The following is a 23288-nucleotide window of genomic DNA, read 5'->3' on the forward strand; positions in this document are numbered from 1 at the left end:
CACCATTCCACTTTAGGGTCCTCAACTAAGCTGTGGTAACATGAATTCTTGGGACTGGTCCTGGGATTACAATACTTTTCTTACAATACTTTTCTTACTTTTCTAATACTTTTCTTATAGCTATAGCTTGGCCCCTGACTGAGCTGATGCTATGAATGCAAACAGCCCTCTCTCAAGATTTCTACCCTCTTACCTACGATGAGTGGGTATTTTGAGGGCTCACATTCTTGGGCAGCAACCACTGAGACTCTCCTTGTTCACTGGAATCATGGGGTTCCATTTTCAAGGCCCACTGTATGAAACTGCACATTTCAACACCTGAACATCTTGAACATTTGTCAAAGAAGAGACAAATATGTATCAAAATACAAGGAGCTGTCTTTCTGTTCATAGTTTTCTACCTTTATATCACAATGCTCAAGCTATGTAGGGATCACTTTCATCAGAAAGCAATTGAAGAGATAGTCAAGAATATTATAATAACATCCTTTGGTAACAGATGGGTGACTACTTATTCGTGGTGAGTACTGAGTAATGTATGGAATTGTTGAATCAATGTTATGCACCTGAAACTCACATGGGTGTTAATTATACTTTAATAAAAAATAAATAATTATAGATAAGGAAGAAAAAAACAAAACAAAAACAGACTCATAGATACAGAGAGCAAACTTCTGGTTGCCCAGGGAGGAGTATGAGGGGATGAATGAAACAGGTGAAGGATATTAAAAAGTACAATATTCCAATTGGAAATAAATAGTCATAGGGAGGTAATATACAGCACAAGGAATGTAGTCAATAATATTGCAATATGTTTCTATGGTGAAAGACGGAAACAACGTATACTAGTGATCATTTTCTAATGTATATAACTATCAAATCACTATGTTGTACACCTGAAACTAACATATGTTAATTAGCCTTCAACAAAAAAATAAACAAAAGCTGGAAAAAATGAAGGCAACTTAAGGAGGTGCTAGAGGTTTTCCCAAATCACTGAAATTCTGTATCCTCAACTGTGAATTAGAATATATCATTCTGGGGTCCCTGGGTGGCTCAGTTGGTTAAGCATCTGCCTTTAGCTCAGGTCATGATTTTAAGGGTCCTGGGATCAAGCCCCACATTGGGCTCCCCATTCAGTGAGAAGTCTGCTTCTTTCTCTCCCTCTGCCTCTCTTTCGGCTTGTGCTATCTCTCTTTCTCTCAAATAAATAAATACAATCTTTAAAAACATATATATCATTCTTAAGTCACAGGGGAAGAATAATTGTGGGGCCCACATTGCTGAATCCTTATTGAATGTTTTCAGAGTAGAAAGAGAACATTGGGGTCACACCAGTTAGATCTTAGCAGTTACCACATAAATCTGAAAACTGTGGTCACCAATGGAAACAGAATGGTCACCTTTGGAATTTGTACACCTCATGATCTGAAAGCACAAGTGAGGAAGTGAGTTAAGATAATAGTCAATCAGGGAAAGACAATTATCATATAGTTTCACTCATATGTGGAATATAAGAAATAGTGAAAGGGACTATAAGGGGGGAAACTGAGTGGGGAAAAATTAGAGAGGAAGACAAACTATGAGAGACTCCTAACTCTGGGAAACAAAGGGTTGCAGAAGGGGAGGTGGGTGGGGGGGAGGGGTAACTGGGTGATGGGCACTAAGGAGAGCACATGATGAAATGAGCACTGGGTGTTATACTATATGTTGGCAAATTTAATTTTTTTTTTTTAAAGATGAGAGTTCTAAATCTTGACCACATTGGTGAGCTTTCTCATGTTTCCCCAGATTCCATAGGAGCCTAAAGAGACAGGCCAGAGTTAAGGGGAGGCCTGGAGTTTCCTGAACACACTCCCTCTGTACCTCCCCACAGTTTGGTCCCTAACTTCTGCTGATTCCCAACTTTGAGCATGTAACTCATAACCTCCTGAAGTCTCAGCTTCCTCCACTGTGAGGGAGATAGAACTAATATGACTGATCTGTGTTTTAGGGTTATGCTAAGGATCAAATAATACAATGGCCAGAAAGGAGTCATGTAAAGTACCACACATGTGCAAGGTATTATATTTAAGTAAGTGCTTAATAACTAATTTTACATGAAGATAACAATGTTATTTGATACTTAAGTTTTCTCAGCATTTTCCAGATTTCTGTGTTTGACAAGTTAATCCTCAAGTCTATGTTATCTGCTTTGTCAGCCAATAGAGAATCTTGGTCTCCTCAGGAAATTTAGTGAACAATGAAACAGATATAACGGCACAATTTGGATATTTCAAGTTCAAAGACTTGTCTAAAGTATTAACTTCTTATAGAGAGCTTAAGTCAGGTATAATCATATAAGATCTCAGATGTGGTGGAGACTTTTTTTTCAGTTTATAATATAGGGATGATGGGCCTGAGGGAAAATAACTTCTATTATTATCGATAGAAATGCAAAGGTTTTATACACAATGCTGATTTTTTAGCATTTTTCATATACACGTTTATATATATCAGTTTTTGGCCATTTATCAGTTTTTGGTTCTTACCTAATATTCTTCTGAGAAGGTGCTCATCAGATCAGAACTGAACCCTTCTGAGGAGCTCAAAGCCAACAGCCCCTTTCCTGATGAGGATGGTCCAGAACACTACAAACTAAATACTGGAGGATCTGTTGGTAGAAAGGGCCCATAATTAACAGGACTTTACAGGCACTTGGTGGTGCCAGGATATGCACAGCTGGTTGGAAGTGGGTATAGCCAAAAATGGCTCGTATGAGCAGCCACTGCCCTATCTCAGGGGATCATCAAACCCTTACCAGCAGAATCTGATTCTTTATCAGAAGTCAGTCACCAGGCTAGAATGAGCCAGGTCCTAGAGAGCTCTTAGACATATCATGATGAGCCAAACAGAAAGAGTCCCTTAGTAATATAAAAAGCATTTGAGGGATACCTGGGTGGCTCAGCGGTTAAGCGTCTGCCTTTGGTCCAGGGTGTGATCGTGGGGTCCCGGGATCGAGTCCCACATCGGGCTCCCTGCATGGAGCCTGCTTAAAAAAAAGAAAAAAAAAAAAAGCATTTGACTAGAGTGTGGCATTAAGGGAGTCTAAAGGCAGGTAGCAGTAACTACCCAAGGCTAGGACAGACATCAGGGAATTCCAAGTGGTGCCATTGGGAAGGTGTGGTATTTAGAGTCTGGAGAAGCAGTAAGAAAGAGCACAGATATTCATGTTTTGATGTTGGATAGCCCCCACCCCAGGGACTGACTAGGACTGGATTAGGGCAGGGGTTAGGCGCTGGGGAAAAAAGGCTCAAAGACCAGGCACCAGGATGGCACCAGGATGCCTGGGTGGGTCAGTGGTTAAGCATCTGCCATTGGCTCTGGGTGTGATCTCAGGGACCCGGGATCAAGTCCCACATCGGGCTCCTTGCAGGGAGCCTGCTTCTCTCTCTGCCTATGTCTCTGCCTCTTTCTGTGTGTGTCTCTCATGAATGAATGAATGAATGAATGAATGAATGAACGAACGAACGAATGAATAGACCAGGCATCATGGAACAAGATTAGGGCCCTCAGGTACAAGGTGAGGATTCAGACACAGAAAACAAGGTTAGCGATATAACTCTGGAACCTGGATTTCAGGACAGAATGTAAACAGTAGCAAGTCCCACAAGACCATGAAATCTAGGAAACTACTGGAGCTAGATAGGTATAGAGCAAAGATAGACCTGAGACTTAGGTGGAAATAGCTGAAAGACAGCCAGGAGGATAATTTTCCTAAAGGTAGGCTTTCAAGATAACTTGTTTCTGGAAATAGGGTCACATAGCATGAGCCTGGGCTGGTATAGCAAGAGCAAGCCCTACAGTGGCCAGATGGTCTATGCCAGGATAACAATGTGGGGAAAAGGCTGGGCAAGTTCCATTAGACTTATCACAGAGAGGGCAAGGTAGGGTCCTAATGGCCTGACTTGGTGTCAAGAAGGACTGAGGTTTTTTTATCTGTCATGGAGCTCTAGCCTCACCCATGGGGGACCTGCCTCTGGGATCTTAGTCCTGGGGTAGCCAAAGATGTTCTAGATCTCCCAGAAGAGATGATCCTCATCTATCCAGGAGCCTTTACTTTCCAGATTACATGGGCCTAGGTTTGTCCCTCAGGTCTAGGATCTCTGTTTTATGGCCAGTGGTTCATTGTTACCTAATATCCATGCTTGCCTTCTAACTGAACAGCAGCATGATTTTGTTGGGACTGAGTCTGTGCCTGGCTTAAAAACCAAACCAAGCCAAAAAGATTTCCAAGTCCCTTAATGAATAGGTGTAGCCATATGATGTTCTGGTAAGTGCCATATATAAGCTGAAGTTAATGAGGGAAGACTCCCTTAGGACTGGAATTTCTAAGTAGTGTGCTTCTGGTAAGAGCCTCAAAAGGGGGACGGACTTGCTGGGCATATACCTTTCTATATGAGCCTCTTCACCCATTAACCTTTTTCTTCCCTCTTCTCCTTTTCCCTTTATTACTTCTCCTTCTTCCTTCTTCTTGCTTCCTCCCTGTTACTCTGATGTGTTTGCCAGACAGAGGTACAATGATAATTCTGCAATCATGAGACAATCCCGAAGGGTAGAAACCTCTATCCTTAGTGCTCTAAGGATTGCAGAGCACTAGCAACAACAGTCCTAGATGCCAACCTTCAAACTTCATATGACAGACTTGCTCCTTTTCCAAGTCACTGTAGTTGGGCATCCATCGGTATTTTGCAGCTGATCCTGATCCTGATCAGTGCATATCTATTCCAGCTGCACCACTCACAGTAGGGGTGGGAGGCTAGATGGAGGGAGGAAGGCTCTCACTTTAGGAAATCCATTGCCTTTAGCTGCTAAAGGTGGGTAATAGGATTTTCAGTAACAACTTTCTTGACTCAGTTATCCTCTCTCCAGCTGAGGGACTGGGAGTAGGTGGACCTTTGGGAGAAAACAGTGTCTAGAGGGCCACACAACTAGTATAGAATAAGCAGAAGTAGACACTGCCCTGGCAGCTCCACCCAGAACTCAACACCACCCTGCCACCCTCCTCTTGCCCTGCCCAGGGAAGTCTGCTGATCCAGAGCCCCCAACCTGAGTTCTTCAGTGAGCCTGATCAACTTTCAAGGGATTTTGACAAAGCCTTTTTCTACAAAACTCCAAAGTTTCTATTGTTTAGTCAGTCTTGGTATTATTTATATATTGGAGGGAAACATACTGGCTGATTGCTTTAAATTAAGAACTTGTCCAGAGAGTGAGCCTTTGAGAGCCTGATATTCTTGATCATGTCCCTAGATCTGGGTCTTCTTGACTTTTGGAAAATTAGTCTCTGGCCCTGACAGTTCTCCAACAAGAAGAGTCCTGCTTTTGTAGGATTGAGGGATGGCAGGATAGAGTAGAGATGCTAAAAGTTAAAAGCCTGTCTCAAACTTTCCACAAGATCTAGGTGAGGTGACTGCAGATACTTGAAGAACACATTTCTTTTCCACTTTACTCCTAAATTAACATAATTAATCTTGTATAACATATATTTACTATAATGTTTTTCCGTTCAGGCTATGATGCATCCCCTTTAAAAAGCACAGTAAACCCCTTCAAGAGAGCTCCCACTCTCTTCCTCCCCTTCTCCCCCGCCCCCAATCTCCCAAGCCCTGCATCTGCCAAAGGCCCATTAAAGAAATCATTTCCCACCCTGCCCCCACCAGCACTGCACACCTGGTAATAAATAATATGATCATTGCCTAACAGGCACTCGGAAGAGCCCTGTGATAAATAAAGCGACTTCTCATCTCTCCACAGGCTCTGCAGCAAGGGCTGGCAGAGGAAAGCTCACTATTAAAGAACGCGCATAGCCACAGGCAAATTCTCTCACGAATCTCCTTGTGGAGACCTTTTCTTAAAAGCTGAGATTGCTCTGATGGTTCAAGGTGCTATTGAGCTCTAACTCCAGTCACAGCATCTGAGGCGATGCTTGTGTCTGATAAGGTTGCTCGAGAATAATGTGAAGGAGAGAGGCCTGGTAATGGGCTACTGTAAGGATGGGGCAAGGCATCTTTGCCCAGACCCTGAAGACAGAAGCACTGCTCTTGTGGGAAGGCCTCCCCCTGCCCACCCCCAAATTCTTTTCCATTTTTATTGCATTAAAAAAAACCCTCTCTAAACATGCATTTCAGAAATCATTTTTTCCCCTAGCTCCAAGCTAGTCATATTCCTCACCAACTGATTTTATATCATGAGAGGTTTTGAGGAAATTCTGCTTTTCTCATTCAAGTTTTTTTTTTTCTATTTTGTATTGAGAAAACCAAAGAAGGAACAATTCCATTTTGTGCCTTCCTTTTCTCCAGCTGTGTGGTTGTTGCATAGAATTTTCTACCTTATCTTATTCTTTGGCTTTCAAAATCTTTTACAAAAACAAAACAAAAAAATCTACAGCCATTCTTTCATGTATTTTCTTTTTCTCTTTTCATTTTCCTGTCTGTGGTCTGTTGTCTTTGGGGCCTCTCTCTCAATTAGGATTCAATGAAAGTGAATTTCCAGCTTTAACTAAATGTAGAAGTTCAGGCCCTTTCAGCAATCACAATTTAAAAGACAAAAAATATGAATTCAGTCCAAAGACGGGTTATCTTAAAGCAACCTGGAGACAACAGGGAGCAGGGATATGGGAGGGATTTTATTAGTTTGCTTTACTCAGCATGGCCAGAAGCTGAGATTTCCTGCCTGCTTAAGGCAGAACCAGAACAGGTGCAATGGAATGGTCTGGGGGTTGTTACAACACACTTGTAATTCTTCTATCCTTTTCTCTCTCACTTTTGGACTCCAGGAGAATGTAGCATAGGTAAGACCTAAGATTCTGTATATCAGTACCTAATTGCTTCCAAGTGTGCATGTGTACAGGTGTGTGATGGGGGTGAGATGGGGAGCAACATCAGTAGACCCAGGCTGTTTTTCACTCATGCCCTTCTCTTACCCACTGTTTCATGGAATTTCTATGGATGAATTGGTTAACAAGAATACTTGCTCAGACTCAGAAGACATGGAAGAACTGGTTGCTTACCCCAATATAAGCTTGGGCAAAAATTAGCACAGACAGGTCAACAATGGATTAACAACTCAATAGTGTTATAGTCAACTTCTGGGCCATGTGCTACATATACCACATGCTGGTGGAACCTACCGTGGTGAGGGCTTGGGTAATCAGGGCCATCATTAAAGCCAAAGTGTGATTTATGTGGGCCTTACAGGATTAAAAGATCTCTTTTTGACCATTGACTTCCAGAGAGAAGCCATTTAACTGTAATATTCCATTATGGGCTATCTCCATGACTAGGTAATGCCTAGAGCCTGCTACATAGGAAGGTGAACATACATGTTTCTATGATTCCAGCATCCAGGTCCCATTTGAATCTCCATGAATACTTGTTCAGGACAGAAAGCATTGGATCTAGCATTACTTCAGTACTGTTGGTTTCCAACCCACTCCCCATTACAGGAGTATCAGATTTGCTCTATATATCTAAGGCTCCAAAATGGGTGATAAGGAAGCACAGGAAATTCGATGGGACCTAGAAGCCAATTCCAGTTCTCCTTGTCTGTAAATCAACAACATCAACCTAGGGTGACTCCTTTCCTATTCCCAAACTTCTACTTCCTCATCTATTCTGAAGATTTGATGAGATGGATCCCAGGGCCTTTTGCCACAGCTCTCAGGATGCTGATGGACACATCCAGGAGGCCATCCATGCTTACTTGTCTTACAACAGTTTATGGTGTTGACTGTTGGCAATTGCAAACACTCCCTCCTGAGTTATACAAAGATCCAGCAGGATTTTCAAACCCTCTTTTCTGGTGTGGCCAGTAGGTAATAGTCAAGCAGGCATCTAGAATTAGAGATTTCTACTCACAGAAAAGAACAACAGAATTCTAAGGGAGAGTTTTTGGCATTATCACAGTGAGTGCTGTTCTGTCATGTATAGCCTCACTTGAAGGGAAAAAAAAACATGGGGATAGAGTCTGAAAATAGGATCCATATATTTTAAATTCAGGAGTCTAGGGCAGCATGTAAGAAATCCCAGGTGAATTAGGAAAAGAAAAATCTATAGCTTTAACTCATTCCAGAAAAATTAGCCCCTCAAGTGGTAGACCTGGGTAGACCCCAGGTAGACCTGCATGGACCCCATAATTTGTGGGGCCTTGTGCAAAATGAAGATGTGGAGTCACTTGTTAAAAAATGAAGAGTATCAATTGGCAACAACAGAGCATTAAATCAAGCATGTGACCTTCACAAATATGGTCAGAATGCTGATTACTGGTTTTGGAGAAGGAGGAAAGTTCAAAAGTCATTTTGCTTACTTTATGCAATGAGCTTAGCACAGTATCCAACTGACTGAGTTCCACACATACAGGGTGAGTGTAAGACTGAAATTTTCCAGGTGATTCTAATTTAAAGCATTCTCTAGTATTATTGCACACTGCCTATATTTTACTCTCTTTTTTGTTGTTTGTTGCTCAAAAAGCACAGGCATCAAACATATAAAATATGTTCACTAATATTTGGTCCCTTTATTTCAATACAAAAGATATATATTAGATTACTATTCTGTATTATACAGGATATATTTCCATTTATTTGTATTTTCTTTAATTTCTTTTATCTATGTCTTACAGTTTTCACTGTATAGGTCTTTTATCTCCTTGGTTAAATTTATTTCTGGGTATTTTTTTTTCAATGAAATTTTAAGTGGGATCATTTCCTTGATTTTTCTTTCTGATAGTTCATTATTAACATATAGAAGCACAGCAGCTTTTTGTATAGAAGTCTTAGATCCTGTAGTCTTTTTGGTTTTCTTTATATAGTGTCATGTCATTTACAAATAGTGACAGTGTTACTTCCTCCTTTCCAATTTGTATACCTTTCATTTGTTTTTCCTGCCTAATTGTTATGGCCAGGAGTTCAATGCTATATAGAATAAAAGTAATGAGAATAGGCATCCTTGCCTTGTTCCTGATTTTAGAGGAAAAGCTTTCGGCATTTCACTGTTGCATATGATCTATACCATGGGGTTGTCACATATGGCCTTTACTATGCTGACTTATGTTCCCTCTATCCCCACTTTGTTGATAGTTTTTATCATAAATGGATGTTGAATTTTGTCAAATGCTTTTCTGTGCTTATTGATACGATCATATGATTTTTATAGCTCATTCTGTTACTGTGGCATATCACATTGATTGATTCACAGGTATTAAACTTATCTTGCATCCCTGGAATAAATCCCATTGTTCATGGTATGTGATCCTTTTAATGTATTGTTAAATTTGGTATGCTAATAGTTTGTTAAATTTTTGCATCTGTGTTCATCAGAGATATTTGCCTGTAATTTTCTTCTTAAAAAGCTTCTGTACAGTGGAAGAAACTATCAACAAAACGAAAAGGCAACCTACTGAATGGTAGAAGGCATTTTCATGTCATATATCCTATAATGGGTTAACATATAAAATATATAAAGAATTCACACAGCTTAATCTATAAAGAACTCATACAATTCAATAAAACAAAATAATCCAATTAAAAATAGGCAGTGGATCTGAATAGACATTTTTTCCAAAGAAGACATAGATGGCCATCAGGCACATGAAAAGATGCTCAACATCACTAATCGTCAGAGAATACAATCAAAACCACAATGAGATAGCACCTCCCACTACTCCAAATGGCTAGTATCAAAAAGACAAGAAATAACAAGTGTTGGTGAGGATGTGGACAAAATGGAACCCTTGTACACGTTGATGGAAATGTAAATTGGAGTAGCCACTATAGAAAACAGTATGAAGGTTCCACAAAAAATAAACTTCTGTATGATCCAGGACTCTACTACTAGGTATTCATCCAAAGAAAACAAAAACACTGATTTGAAAAAGTATATGCACCCCTATGTTCATTGCAGCATTATCTACAATAGCCAAGATATGAAAACAACCTAACTGTTCATCAACAGACAAATGGATAAAGATGTAGTACATATATATATGCAGTAGAATATCACTCAGCCATAAAAAGAGTATCTCGCCATTTGTGACAACATGGATGGACCTTGAGGGTATTATACTAAGTAAAATAAGTCAGAGAGAGAAAGACAAATACCATAGGATTTCATTTATATGTGGAATCTACCCCAAAACCCCAAATAAACAGTAAAACAAAACCCAGACTCATTGACACAGAGAACAAATTGGTGGTTGCCACAGACAGAGTTTGGGGAAGAGGGACAAAATGGCAAAATGGGTAAATGGGACTAAGAAGTACAAACTTCCAGTTGTGAAATATAGAAGTCATGGGGATATAATGTACAACATCGGAAATATAATCAATAAAATTGTATCAAATTTGTAAGGTAACAAATGGTAAGTAGACTTACTGTGGTGACCATTTCACAATGCATGCAAATGTCAAATCATTATAGTGTACACTTGAAACTAATATAATATTGTATGTTGATTACACCTCAATAAAAATTTTAAAAAGAGTTTAGTGTTAGGCAAATCTCTCATGTTTTTAAAAAAAAAGAAAGCAAGAAAAAATAATTCTCAGTTTTCTAGAGTTCTAAAACTTATTTTTTAAATTAAAAATTTTTAAGCTGAGGATTTACAAATCAGCTATTAACTTTTAAGAGTTTCATTATAGTTTAAAAAAACTCATAATTACTTGAGGTAGGGGAGAGGGGTGTCTACTTTATTCCTAATGGAAACTATACATATAGATGAAGTGTCTATATAAAAAATGGGAGCTGTGATTATATTAATACTGTCTAACTGATATTCAATAACTCACCCTTCTATTTCCTATTGTCCATATTTAAATACTTCAAAAAGAATTCTAATCAAGTGGAAATTAATAGGGGAGGAAAGACTGGGGCCGGCAGGAGAAGGTTCTAATCCCACTATCGCTTAATATTTCAAAGTCTCTTTTATTTTCTTAATAAAAGGGCGAGAGAAAGAGAGGGAGAGAGAGAAAAGGGAATTAATCCAGTGCTCTGAACTGTCCTCTCATCTTAATGCTTTAAATAAATTCTAAGAGAATATTACACATGAGAAGGCTATTTCTGGCCAATGGCCAGGCTTTAGTTTTGCTTCTCAACTTTTTTCCATCTTTCCTTTTTCTTTCCCTTTATTCTACCTGTATTCTCTCCCCTCTTTTCTTCGTTCCCGAGATCTTCAAAACCCAGTGATTAGAGCTATATTTAGAGTCCAAGTTTTTTGGATATAATCTGGCTACACATCTCCCCCTGCCCTACTTTCTTCCCCACTCCTTCACCTGGGGACATTGCTCCCTTCAACATACAATATGCATTCCTGCCTCATGTTTCTACATTTGTTTTTCTCCTCATCTCCTCCACCTCTACTTTCTCTTTTTGGCTCCAGTCCTATTTATTCTTCAAGCCTTACCTTCTCTATAGAGGTATCTATATGTAGCTTCTTAAAAAGTGTGATAATCATGAAAGATTATAATTAAATATTTATTGAACAATTCCAGCGTGCTAAGCAATTTACTTGCATTGTATCATTTAGTCCTTTTGGTTATCTCTAGAAGACTATCCCAACCTTATAGGTGAAGTCTGAGATTAGGAAAAAGCTAACTCAGTTGTCAAAGGTTGGGCACTCGAGTGGAAAAGCCAGAGGTAAGAGTTCTAACGTCTTTTTACTCTCTCATTCCTTAACTGCAAATGCACTTAAAGTCAAACTCACATAATTTAATAATTTAAAGTTCTTTAATTATTTCATGACATTTATTTTCTTAAGCAAAATGATAAGCTTTGTGAAGAGAAGAACCGTGTCTTATATTCATTTGTATCTCCCCAGGATCTCATCTGGAATAGGTGCACAGTAGATTCTTAGTGCCTGCTTAATGATAAAGGTCTGGGTTTTCCCTATGAATTTGATTGTTTTCACTGTATGCACTCAATCACCATGTAAACTCAAGTTTACATCTTTTAGAGATACACATTATCTTGTTCTTCCTTAAAATTGAACTAAATGAGTCAATGCTGATACATTTGCTATTTAATATGTACTATCAATCAATATATCAATTAATTCATTCATCCATTTAACAAACACTTATCAAGCACTTTTATGTGCCAGACACTGTTCTAAGAACTGGGAAATAGAGCAGCAAAGAAAATACACTAAAAAAAAAAAAACAAAACAAAACAAACTGTGTCCCTATTGCGTTGCCCATACTCTAGTTGGGGGACACAGATAAATGAAGTAAATGCGTAAAACATATGTTAGATGGCAATGAGCTATACAGAAAAATAAAGCAAGAGTGGAGAAAGGAAGTTGGTAGAAGAGGGGATGGTGCTATAATTTTAAATATAAGGATCAGGGAAAACTCACTGAGCATAGACTGGAAGGAGGTAAAGGGATGTATATATCTGGGTCAATAGTTCAGGCAGAAGGAAAAGCAAGTATAAAGGTGGGAATGTGCCTGAAATATTCAAGAACCAGCAAGAAGTTCAGTGTAGCAGCTCATTTATCTCTAATTATAGAAGGGAAATTAAATCTTCTGTGTGTGTGTATACACACACACACACACACACACACACACACTGGTAAAAGTTTAATATAGATCTATATAGGCAGGCATATTCCCCAAAGTCTATATGTGTGTTTTGAGCAGAAATATAGGAAAGGAGTAAACATGTGTTATTACAAAAGACAATACTGGTAGCTAGTCAGTGTTTTAGCCCAGGTTCCCTAGAAAGCAGAGTCTGAGGCCAATATTAAGAGCTAAATCTTTATCTTGGAGGTAAAATCCCAGGACAAAGAGAACACAAAGAGAAGTGAGGGAGGGAGAAGAAAAAAACAGGACAAGTTGATGCATGAGTTTTCTGGTCACTGCCTCATAAGGGGCCTGGAAGAGATAAGTAAGTAACCTTGCAAGGGCATCTCCAGGGCAGTAGCTGTGGCTGACCCAGTCGAAGGGTGGGTGAGATGAGAAGAAATTTTATTGGTGGGCTCCCTGCCATCACATGTTTCTTATTGGTCAAATTTCATCCAATAGGTAGATAACCACTACTACGCATCACCCATCCCTCTACCTGGGACTTCTAGATTGTGAAACCTGGCTCACTTGCCCAGTTCCCATGCCTGTTGTATGACAACTCATTAAAGTCTAGATGTGGTAGAAGGAGACAAGAGACCAGACATGCCGTTGGTTAGCCTGGTTGCACAGCAGCTGCCAAGGGGGAGGGCCCAGCAACCTCAGGAAACCTGGTTGGCTACAGGCAGTAAGGAAATGTGTGTTCTGTGGTGGGTTGGTAAGCAGGAGGTAGAAGGTCTGGAGGTGGCAGTGCTAAGGAAAGAGAGGAGGCATATAAGATACATCTGATATAATCAGTAAATGACTATCAAGAGCACATGCTTACACAACTCTCAAAACAAATGAGACAAAGCTTGGGATAAATTGTATAGATTAATGATGAATACACATATTCTGTGACAAGGACAATAGGGAAAGATACATTGGGAGAAGAAGAACTACCTAAGCTGTAACTAAGAAAGTTAATAGAGCATGATATAGACTTGCTACTCTCAGGAACACCAACTAGCTAAATGATGTCACCCTAACCAGGTCAGTTTTGCCTACAAGCATGTCCTAGAAGGTTAAAGCCAATGGGAAAAAGTTTGGAAGCCTAGGTCAGAGGATAAAAATAATCAAGCCAGGGCAGCCCTGGTGGCTCAGCGGTTTAGCGCTGCCTTCAGCCCAGGGTCTGATCCTGGAGACCCAGGATCGAGTCCTATGTCAGGCTCCCTGCATGGAGCCTGCTTCTCCCTCCGCCTGTGTCTCTGCCTCTCTTTCTCCTCTCTGTGTATTCTAATGAATAAATAAAATCTTTAAAAAAATAATCAAGCCAATTTAACTATTCTTAATATGACTGAATCTCCTACTTTTTAAAATGGAAAAAATGGAATAAGTTGAGAGATTTTAATCATGGCTGAAAAAAATCACTGTGTGAAGATTATAGGTATCTAAAATACTGGAGAAGCCTACTCGACTATATATATATTTTTCAATTTTCAAATCATTTAGTTATTGGAGAGACAGTCATAGAAGAAACTCCAAAAATTTAATTTAGCAAAATGTAATATTTTTTTATAAAGCAAAACAAATCTAGAAGAAACAGAAACATATAAATATATAACCAGACACATTACTAAGGCAGAACTGTATGCAACACATTTTTGGTGAATGTCATGAAAAACCTCCTTATAAAGATTGAATTTAGAATTGCCTACATTGTCTCCGGGTTTTTTATTTGTTTTTTGTTTGTTTGTTTGTTAGGGGGGTGGTTGGAGTTTTTTAGGGAGAGGGGATTTGGTGTTTTCTTGTTTGTTTGTTTTGATTTTGCAATTTTCCTGCTTCTGGACATGATGCCTACACACTAGCTAAATTTCCTTGGCCTTGCTCTAGTCTGCTTTCCTTCTAAAAAATAGTTTTGTAAAAATTCGGTCAATGAAATTGGTCTGTTGAATTTTAATTTGGCATCATCATCATAGTAAAATCATGTATTTTGTAAGCCAACTATCTCATTCAAGAAGTTGCTCACAGAACTGGCTGCTAATCAGGGCCAAGAGGATGTTAGGACCACCTTTCATTTTACAACTGGGCAAACCAAAATCCTAAGGAGCAAAAGAGACTCACCCATTGCCTCAGAACAAAGAAATGCCTCCTGACTTCCATGAGTATGCATTTAAAAAAATCTACTTTCATTTCTACACACAGGTAGAAAGCATGAATAAAGAAGAAACTTAAGATTAGTTGAAACAAATACCTTTTATATTATTTATTTATCACTACATAACAAATTACTTTAAAGCTTTAGTAGCTTAAAACAATAAACATTTTCACTCACAATTACTGTTGGTCAGGAATTCAAGAGCAGCTTAGATGGGTGTTTCTGGCTCGGATTTCCTATCTTGCAGTCAAGATACTGGCTAAGGCTGCACTTTTTAAAGCTTAACTGGTATGAAAAGATTTCCTTCCAGTATGACTCACTCACATGACTATTGGCAGGAGGCCTTGGTTTCTTGCACATAGGTCCCTACCTAGGGCTGTCATGATTCATGACATGGAATTTGGCTTCTGCCAGAACAAGTGATCCAAGAAGTGAAAGCCACAGTGCTTCCACTGGCTATGCCTAGTGGAAGTCACATGCCATCACTTATATGTGTCCTATAAGTCAGTCCTACCAAATGTGGTAGGGTCCTACATAGGAGTATGAATGCCAGGAGGTGAGTATTATTCAAGGAGTCATCCTGAAGGCTCCTACAATTCTTTTGAATCAAAACCAGGCATTCCTTAACTTTGTTTGGAGATATATTTTAGTGCTTCATAATTATTCTCAAGAGATCCTATCTTCTCTCTAATCATTTAGGCAGCCTTTTAGTTTTTCAAACTGCTCTTCCATTTACCACCATACTTGATTCCTACAACACTCCTTGAATGTAAAAAGATTAGAATATTAAAAAAAAGATTAGAATATTTGCTAGATTAAAAAAAAAAAAAGCATAGGCACACAGGGATAAAGTAATTTGCTTAAGGCCACCCAGTGGTAGAGATGACAGCTCAAATCCTCTTCACTGAGGCTCAGGCCTTTTGACTATATTGCCCTCTCTCTTCTCTCTTGGTCATCTTTCTTCTTCCTGATTATTATCTATCATTACAAAATACTTAGGCTGGGCTCAAATTCTTCCTCTCTATCTCATCTGATAAGATCTTAGATGACTTCATTGTTTCAGTAGATGAATCCAGTCATTATGCTGAACTCTCAATTTTTTTGCCTTCACATCTCTGATGACCTCCCCTTCATCCTAGTTATCCACATCCATGATCACTCCACTCTGTCATGCTATTCTAGCTCCAAACACACTAATGCAAGTATCTGACTTTCTGACTACAATCTCCTTCTCTTTCATTATCATTTGTGATGGTTAATTCTATTATCAGTTTGGCAAGTCTATGGTGCCCATGCTTTTGGTCAAACACCAGCTGTAGATGTTGCTGTGAAAGTATATCTTAGATGTCATTAACATTTAAATAAGTAGACAATGAGTAAAGCAGATTACCTGCCATAATGTGGGTGGGTCTCATTCAATCCGTGAAAGGTCTTAAGCAAAGAATGAGGTAATCTGGAAGAAGGAAAGATGAAAGAAAGATAAAGAGAAGGGAGGGGAGGGGAAGGGAGGGGAGGGGAGAGGAGAGGGAGAAGGAGAGAAGAAGGGACAAAGAAAGGAAGAAAATAAACATCATGGCTCCTGCCTTTAAAGAACTATCAGACTAGTAGAAAAGACAGATCAAAGCAACAATCTTTAAGGTACACTATTAAAGGAATATACAGGGAACAGCAGGATTATGAAAGACGTCATTTCCATGGATAGGGAAGTAGTTGGGAGTGGTCAAGAAAGCTTTTATAAATTGGCATCTTGCAAAAGAATGCTTCTTACTGAAGAGTGAGTCCTCTTTCATTGTGAGGACACTAGGTAGAGAGTCAAGGGGATATTTGTCCCAAAACTATCACTGAGAAGCTATGCTACCTCGATCTACTCACTTCACCACTCAGACCTTTTTAGTTGTCTCAACTACAATGAGCACACTGGAGTAGCTGACCTCTGACATTGTTCTGTTTTTCTTTTTTTTGTTGTTGTTTTGTTTTTTCAAGACTAAAGACTCTGCTTTTAAAATCTCTGCTATTTACTCTGACAGGCCTCCTCAGTGATCACAAGTAGCTTATAATTATGGCTGTGGAGGACCAAAAAAAAAAAAAAAACAAAAACAAAAAACCAACAAACAAACCCAAATTTATTGAACCTCCTTTGTTTGTGGCATTTGTATACTTCACCTATTCAAATCAGCATTTTCATGATTATGCTTGCATTTGAATTATGGTCTGATATAAATCAAGTATTCTTTTCTTCATTATATTATCATAGGCACTCCCACTTTATAGATGAAAAAACTAAGAAAGAGAATGAAAGGCTTGCATAAGTTAACTTGATACGTGAAAATAGGTTTCAGATAAAAATCATGCTTTCTGAGCACCTGATTCCAAAGCCAGGGTTCAGGCTAGGGATGCGGTCTTTATCACCTAGAGAACAGAATGCTGTAATTTTCCTTTCTTGTGAATTTCTTTGAAAATCATCTCAATGCAACAATGGTTGCAGAACTTTTCTTTAACACATTCTCTAGGGAACAGAGAGAGTCTTTCTCACTGATGGCGCTGGTTCTACTGGAAAAACAGAGTCTGAAATCAGTTATTTCATTCTGTGACAGGTTGAAAACTAGTTTAAATCCTTCTTTCCTCCTCCAGTGCGGAGAAAATATTTTGTCTTCTGGTTTCTCCTCCTGAGTCACATTTTGTCTAAAAACTAAAGAGTAAATTGAAAAAAATTTGTTCTTCAGCCCAGAAGTGGGATGTTTGGGCTTTGCTTTTCTTCTGTTGAAGATAGAGAAATGAAATACCGACTTAAGTCTCATTTGGGACTTAGAGTCTAACAGTTTTCTTGTAGCATTTGCTTGGACCCCAATGCCAAGACTAAGACTAAACCAAAAACTGCTTTTCACTGCTTCTAGGTCCATTTCCAGGTGTGTCTTTTTCTTAGCTCAGAACTGTTCTGAATCCTTCTCCCACTCTGTCCTGTGTGTCTTCCCTACATTCAGAAACACAACTGTCTTCTCACTTGGATTTCAAAGTTAAGGATAAATTCATTTGAATTGGTGAGTACATTTTGCTTTGTTTTTATTTCTCACAGTGAAACTGCTTTATGTTTCTGATTTAATAATACATGTTCATGATGAAAAGATGGAGCAACATACAAAAGTATAAAGAAGATGATGAAAAAATCACATGAAATCCGAATTTCTGAGGTATACATTAACAAAAGTTTCTTGACCTCTTAATACATATATTTATGTGTTTACATACAAATATGTAACTTTAACAAATCCTATGTACTATTTTTTATCATGACCACATTTTATGTGATATTTTACTTTTGTATTATCTGCAACTCCCAAGTTCTTTCTCTCTATCCCCCACATAACCAATGGAACAACTGCATATATATTTTTCAGAACTTTCTGTATGCATATATAATTATATTCAGACACAAACATATTAGAGTTTCTTAGATCATTTTTTAAAAATATTTTATTTATTCATTCATGAGAGACAGAGAGAGAGAGAGGCAGAGACACAGGCAGGGAGAGAAGCAGGCTCCATACAGGGAGCACGACTCGGGACCCAATCCAAGGTCTCCAGGATCAGGCCCTGGGATGAAGGCGGCACTAAACCTCTGAACCACCAGGGGCTGCCTTCTTAGATCATTTTTTAAAATTTTTTATTTATGATAGTCACAGAGAGAGAGAGAGAGAGAGAGAGAGAGAGAGGCAGAGACATAGGCAGAGGGAGAAGCAGGCTCCATGCACCGGGAGCCCGACGTGGGATTCGGTCCCAGGTCTCCAGGATAGCGCCCTGGGCCAAAGGCAGGCGCTAAACTGCTGCGCCACCCAGGGATCCCCTTAGATCATTTTTAAACAGAATTCTTCCCCTTTTGCACTTTCCTATCCACTGTTTATCTACTAATATAGTTTGTATTTATGTAAATAAATGTAAATATTTAAGCATATCTATCTGGGTTTACTGTCTTGGTTAAAATGGTAGCCCAAACCAAGGTTACACATAGAATCTCTTATATTTCAAGATTTTTATTTATTTTTATTTTTATTTTTTTAATTTTTATTTATTTATGATAGGCACACAGTGAGAGAGAGAGAGGCAGAGACACAGGCAGAGGGAGAAGCAGGCTCCATGCACCGGGAGCCTGACGTGGGATTTGATCCTGGGTCTCCAGGATCGCGCCCTGGGCCAAAGGCAGGCGCTAAACCGCTGCGCCACCCAGGGATCCCTATTTCAAGATTTTTAAATTTTATTTTTCATTTTTGTCTTTCACCCATTTAATAGTTTTATATTTTATAAAGAAGTCGACCTATTTTTTCTAAATGGATTGCCAGTTGTGCCAGCACTATTTATTAAAAAAGACTATACTTTTTCAGTAAAAAATTATTTACTAAAATAGTTTTTACTAACCTCTTTTTTTATATGTGCAATATTATCAACAAATGTAGCTTTTATTTTTGTAATATTTACTTATTTGTTATATGTATATTTTTATTGGAGTTCGATTTACCAAAATATAACACCCAGTGCTTATCCCATCAAGTGCCGCCCTCAGTGCTCATCACCCAGTCACCCTATCCCCCACCCACCTCCCCTTCCACTACCCCTTGTTCATCTCCCAAAGTTGGGAGTCTCTTATGTTTTGTCACCCTCTCTGATTTTTCCCACTCATTTTCCCTCCTTTTCCCTATAATCCCTTTCACTATTTTTTATATTCCCCATATGAGTGAAACCATATAATGTTTGTCCTTCTCCGATTGACTTACTTCACTCAGCATAATACCCTCCAGTTCCACCCACATCGAAGCAAATGGTGGGTAGTCATCGTTTTTTTTTTTTTTTTTAATTTTATTTATTCATTCATGAGAGACACAGAGAGAGGCAGAGACACAGGCAGAGGGAGAAACAGGCTCCATGCAGGGAGCCCGATGTGGGACTCAACCCGGTTCTCCAGGATCCCGCCCTGGGCTGAAGGCAGCGCTAAACCACTGAGCCACCGGGGCTGCCCGTATTCATCATTTCTAATGGCTGAGTAATATTCCATTGTACATATATACCACATCTTCTTTATCCATCATTTTGAATTTACTATAACTTCCAAGACAGAATTCATTTTAATGGGAAAAGGTTTAGTGTTAACACTTTAAGAGTGATGTTGGTGTTAATTTCTCTTAAATAATTTTATTCCTTAAAGAGCTCCTTATATTCCTAGCTTTAGCCATAATTTTTATTAGAAATAGCTGCTAATTGGGCAGCCCAGGCGGCTCAGAGGTTTAGCGCCGCCTTCAGCCCAGGGCGTGATCCTGGAGACCCAGGATCGATTCCCACGTTGGGCTCCCTGCATGGAGCCTGCTTCTCCCTCTGCCCATGTCTCTGCCTCTCTCTGTCTCTCATGAATAAATAAATAAGATCTTTAAAAAAAAAAAAGAAAAAAATTTAAAAAATAGCTAATTAAAAGTTTGAAACTTACTAAAATTATACTATTTTTCTTTTATTAATCAATTAAATTCATAAATATCAGATACAAAACCACCTTTGTATTCCTAGAATAAATCCTACTTGGTCATAATACATTATTCTTTTCATATACTGCTGGACTCCAATAGGTAATATTTTATATAATATTTTTATAATTGTCTTGAGATAAAGGAGATGGTCTTTAGTACGTTTATTTTTTCCCTCTATCATTTTATAAAGTTTCATAAAGTTTTTGCTGAGGTTATACTCGTCTTACAAAAAGAATTTTAAGCATATCCCCCCTCTGAAATGGTCCAGAATAATTTTCATAATATTAAAATTATCCGATTATTAAAATTTGATAGAGCTCAGCTTTGAAACTATCTGGCAGATTTCTTTTTTTTTTTTTTAAGATTTTATTTATTTATTCATGAGAGACATAGAGAGAGGTAGAGACATAGCAGAGGGAGAAGCAGGCTCCCTGTGAGGAGCCCGATATGGGACTCGATCCTGGCACTCCAGGATCACGCCCTGAGCCAAAGGCAGACGCTTAACTACTGAGCCACCTAGGTGTCCTTCTGGCAGGCTTCTTATCAAATTTATGATCCCCTTTTTTGCAATTTAAGTGTCCTACTTCTTGGATTAGAATTGGTAGTTTAGGTTTTGCTATAAATCATTGATTTTGAACTGAATGAAAATGAAAATACAACCTAACAAAATTTAGGGAATGCAGCTAAAGTAGTACTCAAAGGAAATTTTATGTCATTAAAAGCTTTTATTAGAAAAGAATAAAAATCTCAAACTACTAATCTAAGTTTCCACCTTAAACTAGAGAAGGAAGATTAAATACCAACTCAGAGCAAACAGAAGGAAGGAACTAATAAAGAGCATAAATCAATGAATTTGAAAACAGAAGAACAGGGAAAAATCAACAAAACCAAAGCTGCTTTATTAAATATCAATGAAATTGATAAATCTTTAGCTAATGTGACCAATAAAAAGAAGGTAAAAATTATTGATTTCAGGAATGAAAGAGGGGACATTACTATAGACCCCACAGGCATTAAAAAATAAAAAACAAAAACCCCAAGACACTAGGGAATACTATGAAAAATCCTATGCTCATACATTTGACATCGAAGGTGAAATTGTCAAATTCTTGAAAGACACAAGTTATCAAAAAAAAAAAATAGATCAATGAAAGAGTCCTGTTTATTAAAGAAATTAAAGTGCTGGTTAAGAGCCTTACAACAAACAATTAACAAAAATTCCTGGCCCAGATAGTGTCACTAGTAAATTCAATGAAATAGTTGAGGATGAAATAATATCATTTTTACACAATGTCATACAGAAAACAGACGAGAAGGAAATACTTCCTAATCCATTTTATGAGTTCAACATTACCCTAATTCCAACACTAGACAAAGATATTACAAGAAAGGAAAACTAGAGACCAAGGTCTCTCATGAAAAATAGATGCAACATATTAATAAATAAAATATTGCAATTCATAAAAGTGAAAACACATCACAACCAAGTGGGGCTTATGTCTGGAATGCAAATTTGATTTACCACATTAACAAACTAAAGAAAAAAATTGTGATTATCTCAATAGATGCAGAAAAGGCACTGAACAAAATTAAACATCACTTATGATAAAGACTCTAATCTTGGATATGAAGAAAACTTACATAACTTGATACTGGACACTTACATAAACCCTAAGCTAAAATCATATTTAATGGTGAAAAACTTAATATTTTCATTCTCAGATCAGGAACAAATCAAAAATGTCCTATCCCACCACTCGTATTTAACACTGTACTAGAAGTCTCAGCCAGTAAGTTAATAAGGAAAAAAGAAAGTATACAAACCAGAAAGAAAGAAAAGTGTCATAGTCATGAATCCCAAGATTTCTTATGTAAAAAATATCAAAATACCTACCTCCTCCCCCCAAAAACCCCAACTTCTTAAAACTGTAATAGATTTTTTCAGGAAGCAGGTAAGTAAGCAAAACTCAATTATATTTCTATATATTAACAGTGAATAATTGGAATTTAAAATAAAAAATTACTACTCATGATAGCACCAAAAACAAACAAACAAACAAAAAACCCAAAACTTATGTACAAATGTAACAGTTATATGCAGGATCTTTATGCTAAAAAATACAAGACATTCATAAAAGAAGATCTAAATAAAGAGATATACCATGTTTATGTGAAAGATGTGATATTTTTAAAATGTCCATTTCTCCCATTTGGTTAATAGTTCCAATGTAATTCCAATCAAAACTCTGGAGGCTTTTATATAGATATTCCAAAGATGATTTAAAAATGTAAGTATAAAAACAATGGAACTGATTAACCAAAATAACTTTAAAAAAGAACAAGTTGAGGAACTCACACTATATAACTTTAAGACTTAACTGTAGAACTATGATAACCAAACTATCGTGGTGTTGGCAAAAGGACAGATACATAGATCAATGGAACTAAAGAAAGAACCCCCAAAATAGGCCTATATAAATATAGTTAAGGGGTTTTTGACAAAGGTACAAAGTCAATTTAATGGAGAAAGAATAATAGTCTCAATAAATGGTGCCAAACAATTGGATATACATACACAAACTTTGACCTAAATTTTACAAACCTTATATAAAAATAAATGCAAAATTGATTTAGGCCTAAATGTAAACAGTAATAGTAAAACTTTATGACTTCCAGGGACATCATAACCTAAAATCCACATGATCTTGGTTTAACAGAGTTTTAATTTTTTATCTATTTTTTTTTTAATTTAAGACAGGGAATACTTTATTCAAGCCCACAGATAAATGGAGAGCTCGGATAATAAAGTATTATTATAAAGCACAGGTCAGTAACTGTGTATAAGAGTATACACTGCTACATACAAATTAACTGATCAGAGCACAACTTTTCAATGTTTAAAACAGAATAAACTTCCCTTAAAATCAGCACCTTTGTAACATTTTTAACTTTAGTATTCCTCTCCTTCTTCTTCACCCTCTTCTTCAACAGATACCACTCCAACCTCCTTATAATCCTTCTCAAGGGCAGCCATGTCCTCATGGGCCTCAGA

The 23288-nt window shown here is 37.9% G+C and overlaps 1 long non-coding RNA gene across 2 annotated transcripts in view; it reads left to right on the forward strand.

Annotated features, from left to right (window-relative positions):
• The first annotated feature begins 1404 nt into the window (after positions 1 to 1404).
• Positions 1405 to 23288, forward strand: part of LOC119877435 — a 52679-nt gene continuing 30795 nt past the window's right edge. For both annotated transcript variants that reach the window (XR_005377071.1, XR_005377072.1), the window contains exons 1-2: positions 1405 to 1440; positions 1994 to 2074. This is a non-coding gene — a long non-coding RNA (uncharacterized LOC119877435). The remainder of the gene's footprint in view (positions 1441 to 1993; positions 2075 to 23288) is intronic.

This window comes from Canis lupus, chromosome 23, assembly GCF_011100685.1.
Source record: "Canis lupus familiaris isolate Mischka breed German Shepherd chromosome 23, alternate assembly UU_Cfam_GSD_1.0, whole genome shotgun sequence".
Lineage (NCBI taxonomy): Eukaryota > Metazoa > Chordata > Mammalia > Carnivora > Canidae > Canis > Canis lupus.